General features: G+C 34.8%; 1 protein-coding gene across 10 annotated transcripts in view; it reads left to right on the top strand.

The window, feature by feature from the left end:
- Positions 1-12,723, top strand: part of LOC105231941 (aminopeptidase N) — a 186,356-nt gene that overhangs the window by 97,148 nt on the left and 76,485 nt on the right. The gene's annotated exons all lie outside the window — the stretch shown is intronic.

Here is a 12,723-nt window from a genome sequence, read left to right as displayed (position 1 = left end):
GGCGTGCCAAATGACATAAGTGACACGTTGTTTGGAGGGAAATAAAAAAGTAATGGAGAAAATAGCACTAACTATTAACAATATACATATTTCATTTGTAGAATATATGTAAATACATTAGAGGTTTAGAGTACTATAAGTTAATATTTAACGACAATTTATTTCTGTAGTGTATTGTTTTTTTTTTTTTGATAAATGGAGCATATATCTTTGGCGTTACATTCTACTAAAGACACAACAACTGTGATGGGAGAGTGATTTTTTAGTATAATCAGCTAATCAGTGAACTACTTATATTTGGATTAACTATTATAAAACATGCCAACCATTTGTCGCTTCAAAGTGCAATTATTCCTAGAAAAGAGTATATTTTTCGAATACAACTATTATAGATCCCTTATGACTAAAATTTAACTGTTAAATAGATCACTCTGAATAAAATCAACAAGTAAAACTATCATTTTAGTATAGAGACAAAGTTTTCTTGCCGCTCTCAAAGAAACCTCGTCCTCATTTGGCAAAAAACTGGGATAGTTGATTTTCACAAGCTTCTCTTGCAACCAATTTTCCACCAGCCAAAAAGTTTTCCAGAGACAACTAAAGGAACAAGGAACAAGTAGTAATCACTTGGCGTCAGGTCCGAATTACCATATTCGTTGGATACCTGTTAACCTCCCAACCAAAAGCCAAAGGAGCTGGCGAGTCACTACGGATATTTGTGTTCTGACGGTCACTTCATGGAATACAATTCCTCTCCTATTGGCCAAAGCTGGCCGCATCTGGATGACTTTTATTTACAGACGGTCAAGTTGTTACGGGGTTACGTGGATTTTGAAATTTCAAAAAATTGGGTTTTTGTGTTTTAAATACTATGATATATCTAGAATATTTTCCCAAAGTTTCAAAGCAATCGCAATAAAAGTGTAGGAGATGGAACCTTTGAGAGTGCGGTCGCCAGCATAGACCGGTCAGCTACTTCAATCTAGGATCATCTTTTTCTCGAAACATAATTTTCAAATTCGGAGGTCATGATTTCTCAGAAAGTGGTAAGGCGATCTTAATGAAATTTTTCACAGTTCTTCCAAACAGATGACCCCGTGATTGATCGAAAAATTTTGTTTTCCTTTACAATTAATTTTTTCAAGGTAATTTTCGGTAAAAATTAGACCTTGTTTGCAACTTTGTCAAATTTTTAAATTTTGTTTCAAATCTTTGGATTAATCACGACTTACAGTTATCTACTAACCGATGAAATATGATTTTTCGTCTGTTAGTGTCTGACCACCTCGAGGAGACGATTTTGGACGGTGCCTCCGAAAATCAGTTGCCAATAGTGTAACCCCTTTACCGTACAGGTCCGAATTAGAGTTTGCCGTAGAGGAACAACTCATACCATAGTATGGTAGATGGATCTTTGACACCACGTAAAACCTTCGACTACCGTTTGCACTTGCTGTTGTAAAATGTGTCGATTTGGTTGGGAGTCAGCAGCGATTCGAAGATGAAAATTCATGAGGTTTTTGTAGCACCCTACCATTGAGCTTCTTTTTGTAGCCAGCCTTATTTAAATGGTTTCACGGACTTTTCAAAATTAATAATGCTATAATATTTACGACATCTTTTCGATAAAAATATAAAGAAAATAATTTTGCGTACCTTTTTAACGAGGCAACAAATCCATCTACACAGTTCCAAAGAATGAACTTGTGTTGTTTCAAAAATTCTCTCAACTGATGCGAATTGTGTCAGCTTCAAACTAGTTTTCTTATAAATATAGTCGGGTTCTTCTTTTAAGGGATTACATGGGTTTACGGGTTTCCAAAAAAAAAAAAACGATTTTTTTTGTCTTAATAAATTCTAACACCTATAGAATATTGTCCTAAATTTTCAAGTTGATCCGATTAAAAGTTTCAAAGATACCGTATTGAGAACGTGTGCGTTCGGCGCTAGATAGGCTAAGTGCGCCGTCTTTAAACGTATTTTTCTCGGAACTGTGTTTTTAAAGTCGGTTGGCAAAATTTCTGAAGAGCACTCAAACGATCTTTATGAACTTTTACACAGGTCTTTGAGATACAATTCTTAAAGGATTGGACGATGGACTTTTTTGACTACAATTATTTGAAAAAAAGTCGCAAAAATTTAATTTTTTTATAAAAATGTCTGCCAAAAATCCAAAAATCCAATTTTCAGATTTTTTTCCTTCGTCCAAGTTCTAAGTTAAGGTTTTAACTAAAACAAGTACTTTTCACTTTAAATGATCTTGTAAGGAGTTATCCTCCGGTATATAAAATATTTTTTTTTTTTAATTTCAGAATTTCTTTGTTAATAATATATATTTTATAAAAAATTCTAATAAAATATTCAATTTTTTGTATGAGAAAAAATTGTTGAAAAATAAAATTTTTACCCGAGGAAACTCATGTAACCCCTTAAGTTAAATAAACCACCTTTATCTGTTATAGATAGAACAAAAGGCATTTGCACTACTTCAAGGAGATATATTCACATTCATACCTGTTTTAAATCCATCCGCGCAACTTCTTTGCTTCCTTCACACATAAATTAGAGAGAGAGCAAAGCTCAAATAAAGTGAGTAAGGGCGCAAATGAGTGGAGAATCGAAGACAGCTAATATATTTAAATGCAAAATGCATAAAATACAATATAACACTTTATTGGCAACTTTTCAGCATTTTTTTGCCAAACAACAACAACAGCAAACAACAAATCAATTGCAATCAACCGTAATCAATGCAAATGCGTTGTCATACATTTTATACAATGGCGTTCGTCAATTAGACCGATGGGCGCCAATGCATGGTCACTGAAAGAAACAACAACAACAAATATGCAAATATGAAAAACGAACTGAATGAAATATCAGCGAAAGAAACAACACAAACAGCGTTGATTGTCAATTTTAATTAAGTTGCAGCGGTAAATTACAACAAGCAAAGTTGCAACAAAGCAAAAACAAAAAAAAAAGAAGTTGCAGCGCATCACAAATATTGCTGGCTGAAGCTGCTGAATCAGTGCAAACATTTCTTGTGGCATTCGCACTCATTGTGGCGGCATTGAATTTGTGTCAAATATGCGAAATGTCAGCAGTAATGACAGCTTCTGGCACAACCTTGCGTTCTACGCCATTTATTTCAATATTTATTTAATTTTTTCAGTTTATTTCTCAGCGTTTTATAAATATTGATGCGATTTCAATACTTTTGAAGCGCTCTCACATTTTTTAATTCTTCAAGTGCGTTATTGTTGTTGTTGTAATGCATCATCCATGTTCTGCACACATAAAACACATGTTGCACAGTAGCTGCAACAACACTAACTGCAGTAGCCGCAATTTTGCAGCGGTTGCCAAGACCAATTAAAAACGGCATTGTCAACAGCGCGAGCAGCAAATAATTCACGCTCGAAGCGGAAGAGCGCTATAAGCAATACACAAATACGGTTGGTATGCATATATTTTGCACGTGCGCTTTCGAAATTATTGTGTGGTGTGAGTGGTTATGGGCATATGTATGTAATTTGCAAAACTTTTCTATTCAAATGTGAAATTTCTATTTTCATACTTCCGTTAAGTATAATTTTTTCCGCTGTCTACAGTTAGAAAATAATTACTTGCGAGAAATGCTTTTAGTATTCGAACCGAATTCGATATTGACCCAAATAATATTTTTCGAAATTACGAAAATTAAGAAAACAAAAAAAAAATTAGATTTATTTTCTTTGAGAAAGTAAATTCGGGATGCGGCATTTCTGGACAAAAACCGATCTTGTTTTAGATCATGTCACAAACAGCATAGAAACCTGGAGCCTCTTTGCAAAATGCTATATGTAGCTACATTTTTAAAAATAAGGACTTCAAAAGAGCTAAACAATATATAAAATTATCTAATCAGAACTAGAATTCGGCACCATCGAACTAATTTCTCATCCTACTCTTTTTATTAACCGCGAATGGTCGGAACGGATCGGATAAGTACTCGGATTTTGATATTATCTATTAAATTTTGTGTGCGGAATCAAATTTCTGGTGCCGAAACGTTCAGAATGTTGAAAAGGCTTTCAGTGATAAATGTTTGTCACGGCAAGTGTTTTTGAGTGGTATAAATTATTTAAAGAGAATTGAGAACGCGCTGACGACGAACCGCACCCAGGTCGGCCATCAAAATCAACCCAGTTCATATATTTTATAGTGGTTTCTCTCGGAATGTTAAAAACTTTGAGGCAAACATAATATAGCCTGTTTAGGGTAATAATTCTGATTTTAAACGGAGAAGCTCAAGTTCCGGCACATTTTTTGTGCTTCAAAAGTTTTCTCCGATAGTTGTAGATGCCGCTGCATCAACTCCTATCTCGCTTCACTACACATCAGTCTCCGAAACAAGGTTAGACAAACAGTTAAATTTAAGTAAGACCAGAATTTTTTTTCAACTCAGCGCACACGGTAGCTACAAGTATAATAATTCACAAAAAAACCAAAAACAAAAATTCAAATATTTCATTGCCTCGTGGCATTACCGCTATTAGTTATACTTCGAAGCCCATTAAATTTTTCCATCCACTGTTTATTTTGGAATTAATTTTAACTCAAGTTCAACGCACGTTTTTACACCGCCACATAATTCAATTGCTTGGCTGACATTACAATAAATTAGTTTGATGATTTTATGTTTGTTTACATACATACATATATGTATGTACATATGTATAGAATCTATATTAGGTTGTGCTGTACTCAGAGTACTTATATACATATGTATGTATATTTATATGCACATACCAGTATATATGAAGTGCTCATTACCATAAAAATTACCGACAATCAGCAAGTCACAAAGAAAAACCTACCGAATTAGTTGTTGTTCTTGGCGGTAATTAAATGTAAATAATTGTAAGTAATTCTTTGTGTTAAGTGATGGACGATGGGATGCATACTCATACTTAAACGTATGTATGTATTATAAATACATATACGTACATGGTTTTTGTAAATATGTATGCATATTTACATATACATATATACATACGAGTATATTCCATCTGTACAAGATCTACAAGTGGCAAGCGATTTTTCAGCTGTTCGAAAAAGTGGAAAAGCGCGTGCAGACTCGTCTGTTTAATTTTACTCACACAATTATGTAATAAACAACACACTTACCGCTCATCTAGCTAATGCTGCTTGAACTCGCACGCTCCTCAACACCTGAGCATTGGCTTCGTTTAACGCGAATAATTTGGCGAAGCGAAAATATTTTGAAAATTCAGTTAATTTTTTTTGGAACGAAGTGCAAATACTTTTCGTGTTTGCCGAAGCTAAACATTTGTGTTACAACAAAAAAAAAACTAAAATAAATAAACAGTTTAATCTCCTAGCAACAAAATTAGTGTGTGGCGCACGTGCAACGGTAATTAAATTGTTGATTCAAAAAAAAATTCTTTGAAAATACCGGCTTCTCCGATAATATTTCTTTTAAAAACAAGCACACTAATAGTTAAGGAAGTTCAAATGTTTTTTATTTAATGTAAAGTACAATCGATATAATAATGATACTTTGAATATAACATCATTTAAATGATCTCAACGACTGAACGTTGAACCCAAGTTTTTTTCGAGTACTTTTTCCACTAAATCAAGTCGTATGTCACAAATAACGCATCCAATATTGACTACTAAAGTTTGAAGAGAGTCTCGTTTATTGCTAAAGACCAATGACCAAATAACCCCACAAGAAGTAGTCTAGTGACGTTACTTCCCAACTTTTTGGTGGCCATTTAATGTCACAATTTTTGAAGTATTCGAATCTCAAAACTTTGATCACAATGATTCGGCTGTTTCACTTGATGAATTGTTGTCAAGATTAACTTCTTCTAATTGCGACCATAAAAATTTGGTTATCATCGCTCTACATTAGCCGCCCATTGACAGTAACGGTGTCACCACCTTCATTTCGAAAGAAGTACGGACCGATGATTCCAGCAGACTAATAACCACACCAAACTGTCAGTTTAGGTAAATGTAATGGTTGTTAATGAATAATTTGAGAGTTTTCTTCGCATCAGAATCGACAGTTTTGTTTATTTACCACACTACTCAGATGAATGTGAACCTCAGCGAAAAAGATGATTTTCTTAAAAAATCGTTATCGTTTTCAAGTTGTTCCAAGGTAAAATCAGCAAATTCACTAAGTGTAGGTGGTCCAAAAACTTTAATTCTTGAGTGAGAACAATTTTATACGAACTCAAGTCCCAATTCTTTCTCAAAATCCACTAAGTTGTGGTTTGGGAGTCCCAGCTCTTGAGAACGTCTTGAAATCGACAAATTGCGGTCTTTAGCAGCACTTGCCGGAACGGCAGCAATATTTTCATGATTTCGAGCGGTTCTTTGTCCTATTGGTATTTGGTATTAGCTACTTTTTATACTCTCGCAACAAAGTTGCTAAAGAGAGTATTATAGTTTTGTTCACATAACGGTTGTTTGTAAGTCCTAAAACTAAAAGATATAGGGTTATATATACCAAAGTGATCAGAGTTGAAATCCGGATGTCTGACTGTCCGTCCGTCCGTGCAAGCTGTAACTTGAGTAAAAATTGAGATATCATGATGAAACTTGGTACACGTATTTCTTGGCTCCATAAGAAGGTTAAGTTCGAAGATGGGCAAAATCGGCCCACTGCCACGCCCACAAAATGGCGGAAACCGAAAACCTATAAAGTGTCATAACTAAGCCATAAATAAAGATATTAAAGTGAAATTTGGCACAAAAGATCACATTAAGGAGGGGCATATTTGTAGATAATTTTTTTGGAAAAGTGGGCGTGGCCCCGCCTCCTACTAATTTTTTTGTATATATCTCGGAAACTACTATAGCTATGTCAACCAAACTCTACAGGATCGTTTTTTTCAGGCATTTCCATATACAGTTCAAAAATGGAAGAAATCGGATAATAACCACGCCCACCTCCCACACAAAGGTTATGTTGAAAATCACTAAAAGTGCGTTAAGCGACTAACAAAAAACGTCAGAAACACTAAATTTTACGGAAGAAATGGCAGAAGGAAGCTGCACCCAGGCTTTTTTTAAAAATTGAAAATGGGCGTGGCGTCGCCCACTTATGGACCAAAAACCATATCTCAGGAACTACTCAACCGATTTCAATGAAATTCGGTATGTAATATTTTCTTAACACTCTGATAACATGTACGAAATATGGGTGAAATCGGTTCACAACCACGCCTTCTTCCCATATAACGCTATTTTGAATTCCATCTGATGCCTTCTCTGTATAATATATACATTAGGAACCAATGACGATAGCGGAATAAAACTTTACTCAAATACGGTATTTGAGCTGAGGTATCCCTTGTGGAAAAATTGTCGTGATCGGACTATAGCTTTTCAAGGTCCCTGATATCAAACACGAAGAACACAGTGCCTAACCTAACCTAACCTAATTTTTCACCGAAAATATCGGTAAATCTCTCAGAATTTAATTCTAATTAATTTTACAGCAAAATAAAAAAATATGTAAATGACGTATAATGAAATCGATTATCACTTTGTCATGCGAGAGTATAAAATGTTCGGTGACACCCGAACTTAGCCCTTCCTTACTTGTTGTATTTAAATGAATGCAAATCTTCTTTTTTGCATTGATATCAATAATCGTTTCAAGGTAAGATATCCATAGGAAAAAGAAATCATTATCTAGAAAAAGCACTTTGGAGGAGTCTATTTCTTAGAAGCTTATGTGAAAACTGTTAGGGCGGTGTGATAGAGTATGCTGAGAGAACTAACAGTTTTAGGCAATCCTGCCAAGCTGACCGTTTCTTGACCGAATATACATATGTACATACATATATAACGGGTGATTTTTTTGAGGTTAGGATTTTCATGCATTAGTATTTGACAGATCACGTGGGATTTCAGACATGGTGTCAAAGAGAAAGATGCTCAGTATGCTTTGACATTTCATCATGAATAGACTTACTAACGAGCAACGCTTGCAAATCATTGAATTTTATTACCAAAATCAGTGTTCGGTTCTTTTCTTTTTTATCGACAAATTTTGTTCAGCGATGAGGCTCATTTCTGGTTGAATGGCTACGTAAATAAGCAAAATTGCCGCATTTGGGGTGAAGAGCAACCAGAAGCCGTTCAAGAACTGCCCATGCATCCCGAAAAATGCACTGTTTGGTGTGGTTTGTACGCTGGTGGAATCATTGGACCGTATTTTTTCAAAGATGCTGTTGGACGCAACGTTACGGTGAATGGCGATCGCTATCGTTCGATGCTAACAAACTTTTTGTTGCCAAAAATGGAAGAACTGAACTTGGTTGACATGTGGTTTCAACAAGATGGCGCTACATGCCACACAGCTCGCGATTCTATGGCCATTTTGAGGGAAAACTTCGGACAACAATTCATCTCAAGAAATGGACCCGTAAGTTGGCCACCAAGATCATGCGATTTAACGCCTTTAGACTATTTTTTGTGGGGCTACGTCAAGTCTAAAGTCTACAGAAATAAGCCAGCAACTATTCCAGCTTTGGAAGACAACATTTCCGAAGAAATTCGGGCTATTCCGGCCGAAATGCTCGAAAAAGTTGCCCAAAATTGGACTTTCCGAATGGACCACCTAAGACGCAGCCGCGGTCAACATTTAAATGAAATTATCTTCAAAAAGTAAATGTCATGAACCAATCTAACGTTTCAAATAAAGAATCGATGAGATTTTGCAAATTTTATGCGTTAAAAAAAAGTTATCAAGCTCTTAAAAAATCACCCTTTACAACGAAGTTCGTTTCAGTTAAGTGAACTCGCTGTTCGTGCCTACGGCTTTGCTGAGATTTGATGGTGAATTGGTAAGAGGCAAGTATAGGATTTTTTGAAGAGAACAATTAAAGTAGCTTGAAGCAATAAAAATGACTACGATAAGTTTCTCAATATTTTTTTTTTGCTTTATCGAGAATTACAACATATCTAAGTTTTTAATATCGCTCTGAATCTCAAGTTTTTCGAGATTCTCTCGCAGGGAGATGAACTTTAACAATCTTTGGTGAATGCAGCGGATATTACTTCTGGTTGTTTTTTTCGCAAATAAAAAATAAAAAAATGTTGTTTTTTTTTATGAGAGGAATTTTATTTATTTTTTAAATATTATATATGTATTTTATTTGTGAAAAGAAGTCTGTTCTGTTCTTTGTTCTGCACTTTTACAGAGTTTAATGTTCTTTAATAATAGTCACAATTATTAAAAAAAATTTTGGATTTACTTAAAACTGTGTATGGCGGTGAGAAAGAATTTTCTTCTTAAAAATATTTAAAATTCCAAAAATTTATTATTACTATATACATATGTATAGTATGTATTTATAGGCAGTGATCAAAGGAATAGTCAAATCGAATTTTGAGTATCACAAGTGGCCTAAACCCCCAGCCTAATATGACATATAAATAAATTTGGATATTTGGTTTGTACCCTTCTTGTAGTTTTTCATATTAAGAGAAGACAAAAGCAAATGATTGGAGTCTTTCTTCAAACCCAAATTTCAGAAGAAACTAAGTAATAGTTGGTTTTTCTCTCAATGTAGAGACCTTACCAAGTATGGTTGTGATATTTTCCTGAAAATCCAGCAGTACCCAAATATAAGTATTATATTAAACTACAACTAATAACTGCATATTCTTAGTCAATACTAAATGACGTCAGAGTCTAAAAGAAGCTAATTTAAGTCGGTAAATTTGCACTTGGCTGCCAATAACAGCAGAAATATAACGCTTATTAGCGCCACTGGCGTGAATTATGTACGCATTATGAACACTAATTGACAAATATACACACACATAAACGCATAGGTGTTTACCGTAGGCTGCGTGCATGTGTGTGTGTGTGTTGTTGCGCCAACTACTGCTGCTCGAAAGTAGTTCAATGTCAGTGCAATGCATGACGGCGGCACCGCAGCGGCTGGCAACGGAATTGTCGAATTGTGTGTCAGTCGCCATGACTTCATCCGCATGTAGTAAAATCACGCGAATAACTTTTTCTGGCGCTTTTCACACACACACACTTAACTTTATGAACCACATATATGTATATATGTATGTATGTAGACAAGCAGCATGAAAATTGAATGATTTTTTAGTGCTTCATTGTTAGTTCTTGCGCTTTTTTGTTGTTTTTACATTTTCCCCACATCGCTCTGACTAAGCAACATTGTTGCTGTACTTTTGTTGTTGCTCCAACTTAAAATTGTCGCTCTCACTTTTAAGGACTATGCGAACAGATTTCGCCTTCACCTCAGCACTTTGTTGTTTTTATGCTCATTCGCGCACTGATTGAGTAGCAAAGAGTAATTATATGTGCTTTTAATTCACAATTCCTTTACGCTCATTAATTTTGAAAAGAAAAAAGTGCAAAAAATTAGAAAAAAATTGCATGAAATAAAATTGCGAATGCAATCAACACCGTTTTGTTGTGGGCGAGCTGCCGTAAAATTGTTGTAATTTGCGTTGAAATCACAGCATTGTGTTGTTGTAAAAAGAATGCACTACAAATAGTCGCAAACAATGTTGAAATTTTAATTCAATTACACTGCTTTGTTGCGTGCAACGCTCAGCTACCGATTAGCGATCATCTTTTATATTCGTTTGGGTGTTTGTGCTTTGCGGTGTTATGTGGTCGCGTGTTTGTGGCATTTTGTCAGAAGGTTGGCGCATCAGTTTCAGTTTTGAGCCCATAAGCCGTGTAATTAGTCGCTTTTTAATACTCCAACCAAAATTGATTTTGAGATAATTAAATATTTTTTATAAGTAGCATCCTATATATGTATTTTTATTAAAAAATTTTGTTTTTGAAAACGTTCAAAGTTGATTATTTCGAGATTTTAGTATGAAAAAAGGTTAATTCAATACCTATTTTTATGTAGATAAGGATGATTATTAATAACTTTCTTTTAAAGGAGTGACTATACCTTTTTTATTTCGGGATTTGGCAGAACTGTTGTAACAATCTGGAAACTCAGAATTTTATCGTAAAGTATGACATTTTTGATAGTATCCATACTCAGAACGTTTTGATTATCGTTGGTATGGTGAATGCAAACGAGGTCGTAGATCACTCCAAGACGAATTTTGGGAAAGTCAACGTTTTTAGACACTTGAAGAATCGGTTAAGTGGTAAGCACTCTTACGACAAATGGTGTATTGATCTTAATGAAGAATATTTTGAAAAACAATAAAATGATTTTCGATGACTAAAACTTGTATTTGTTCTCGAAACCCGAAATATAAAGGTTAGGGTAAGCAAACTAAAAAGCCAGACCAGACCAGTTGAGTACTTTACGATACCAAATTCGTTTTGCCGCAAGTTTTAACAGACTCTGCGACCTTACTGTCAATACCTCCTTCCGAGGTATCATACTGCGAGGACACCAGATATTTACAGCGTAGTCTTGCCAATGCGGGATAAGAAATATAAGAGGCAGCCTAAGTATATTTGCAAAACGTAAAAGTTTTAAGACCATAAAAATATTTAAGAAAACTTTATAATAAAATGGCTTGTGAGATACAAAAATAATTACACTGACAACAATTTTAACAACTCTCCCTTAAAGAAGGCTGAAATCATTATATGGAATTAGGTAAACTACCTGGTTGTTCAATAAGTTTTGTCGTGTGATAAGAAGAACACAATTTTATGATTCAAAATATACTTTATTATTCAGTATAATTTCCATAAACATTTATACATACACTTGCTCCAACGATCCTTAAATCTGTGGATGCCATCCCTGAACTAAGAATCTGGAAAGTCTGCAAAATACGACTTAACAGCCATTATGATTCCTTCATTTGATGAAAGACGCTTGTCACGCATACATTTTTTGAGTTCTGAATACAAATGGAAGTCGCTGGGGGCCAAATCTGCTGAATACGGTGGATGCTCCAGCAATTCGAACTTTAATTCATGGATTTTAGCCATTGTCAAAATGCTCTTGTGACATGGTGCATTGTACTGATGAAAAAGGATTTTTTTCGTCTGCAAACCGGAACGTTTTTCACGAGTTTTTTCTTTCAACTAGTTCAAGAAATACTCAGAATTAATTGTTTTACCAGTTTATGCAAGTAATCCACAAACAAAATTCTTCTCGCATCCCAAACAATTAACCTTCTTGGCCGATTTCCGGGCACGAACTTGCTTCGAAGCCGAAGAACCAGGTTCACACCACTCTTTAGACTCTGATTTTGATTCAGGATCATAGTGATAGAAGTCTCATCCATAATGTTGAATCGAAAAAATCTACTTTGTCCTTTTTAAAACGCTTCGAATGTTTTTGTGTTCCATTGTTAGCGTATATGGCACCCATTATGCACACAGCTTTCTAAAGTCCAAAATTTCACTTAAAATATGGCTCACACTGCCTAATGAGATGTGTAGAGCCTCTACCAAAACTCTCTCAGTCAATCGATGATCTTCCAAAACCATATCCTGCATTTTGGCGCTTTTTGGACGTCCTTCACGTGGATCGTCTTCATGGCTTGTACGACCACGTTTAAATTCAGCAACCCATCTTTCTACTTTTTTAATTGTTGGTGAACAATCATTATACACTTTTATCTTTTTTATGAAGAGTGTACCAACAAAACGAACGACAAAACTTATTGAACAACCTGGTACTTATAATAAAAAATTAAGTTAGTCTATTTATA

Source organism: Bactrocera dorsalis, chromosome 2 (assembly GCF_023373825.1).
Source record: "Bactrocera dorsalis isolate Fly_Bdor chromosome 2, ASM2337382v1, whole genome shotgun sequence".
NCBI classification, from domain to species: domain Eukaryota; kingdom Metazoa; phylum Arthropoda; class Insecta; order Diptera; family Tephritidae; genus Bactrocera; species Bactrocera dorsalis.
This window is presented reverse-complemented; position numbering and strand designations above follow the sequence as displayed.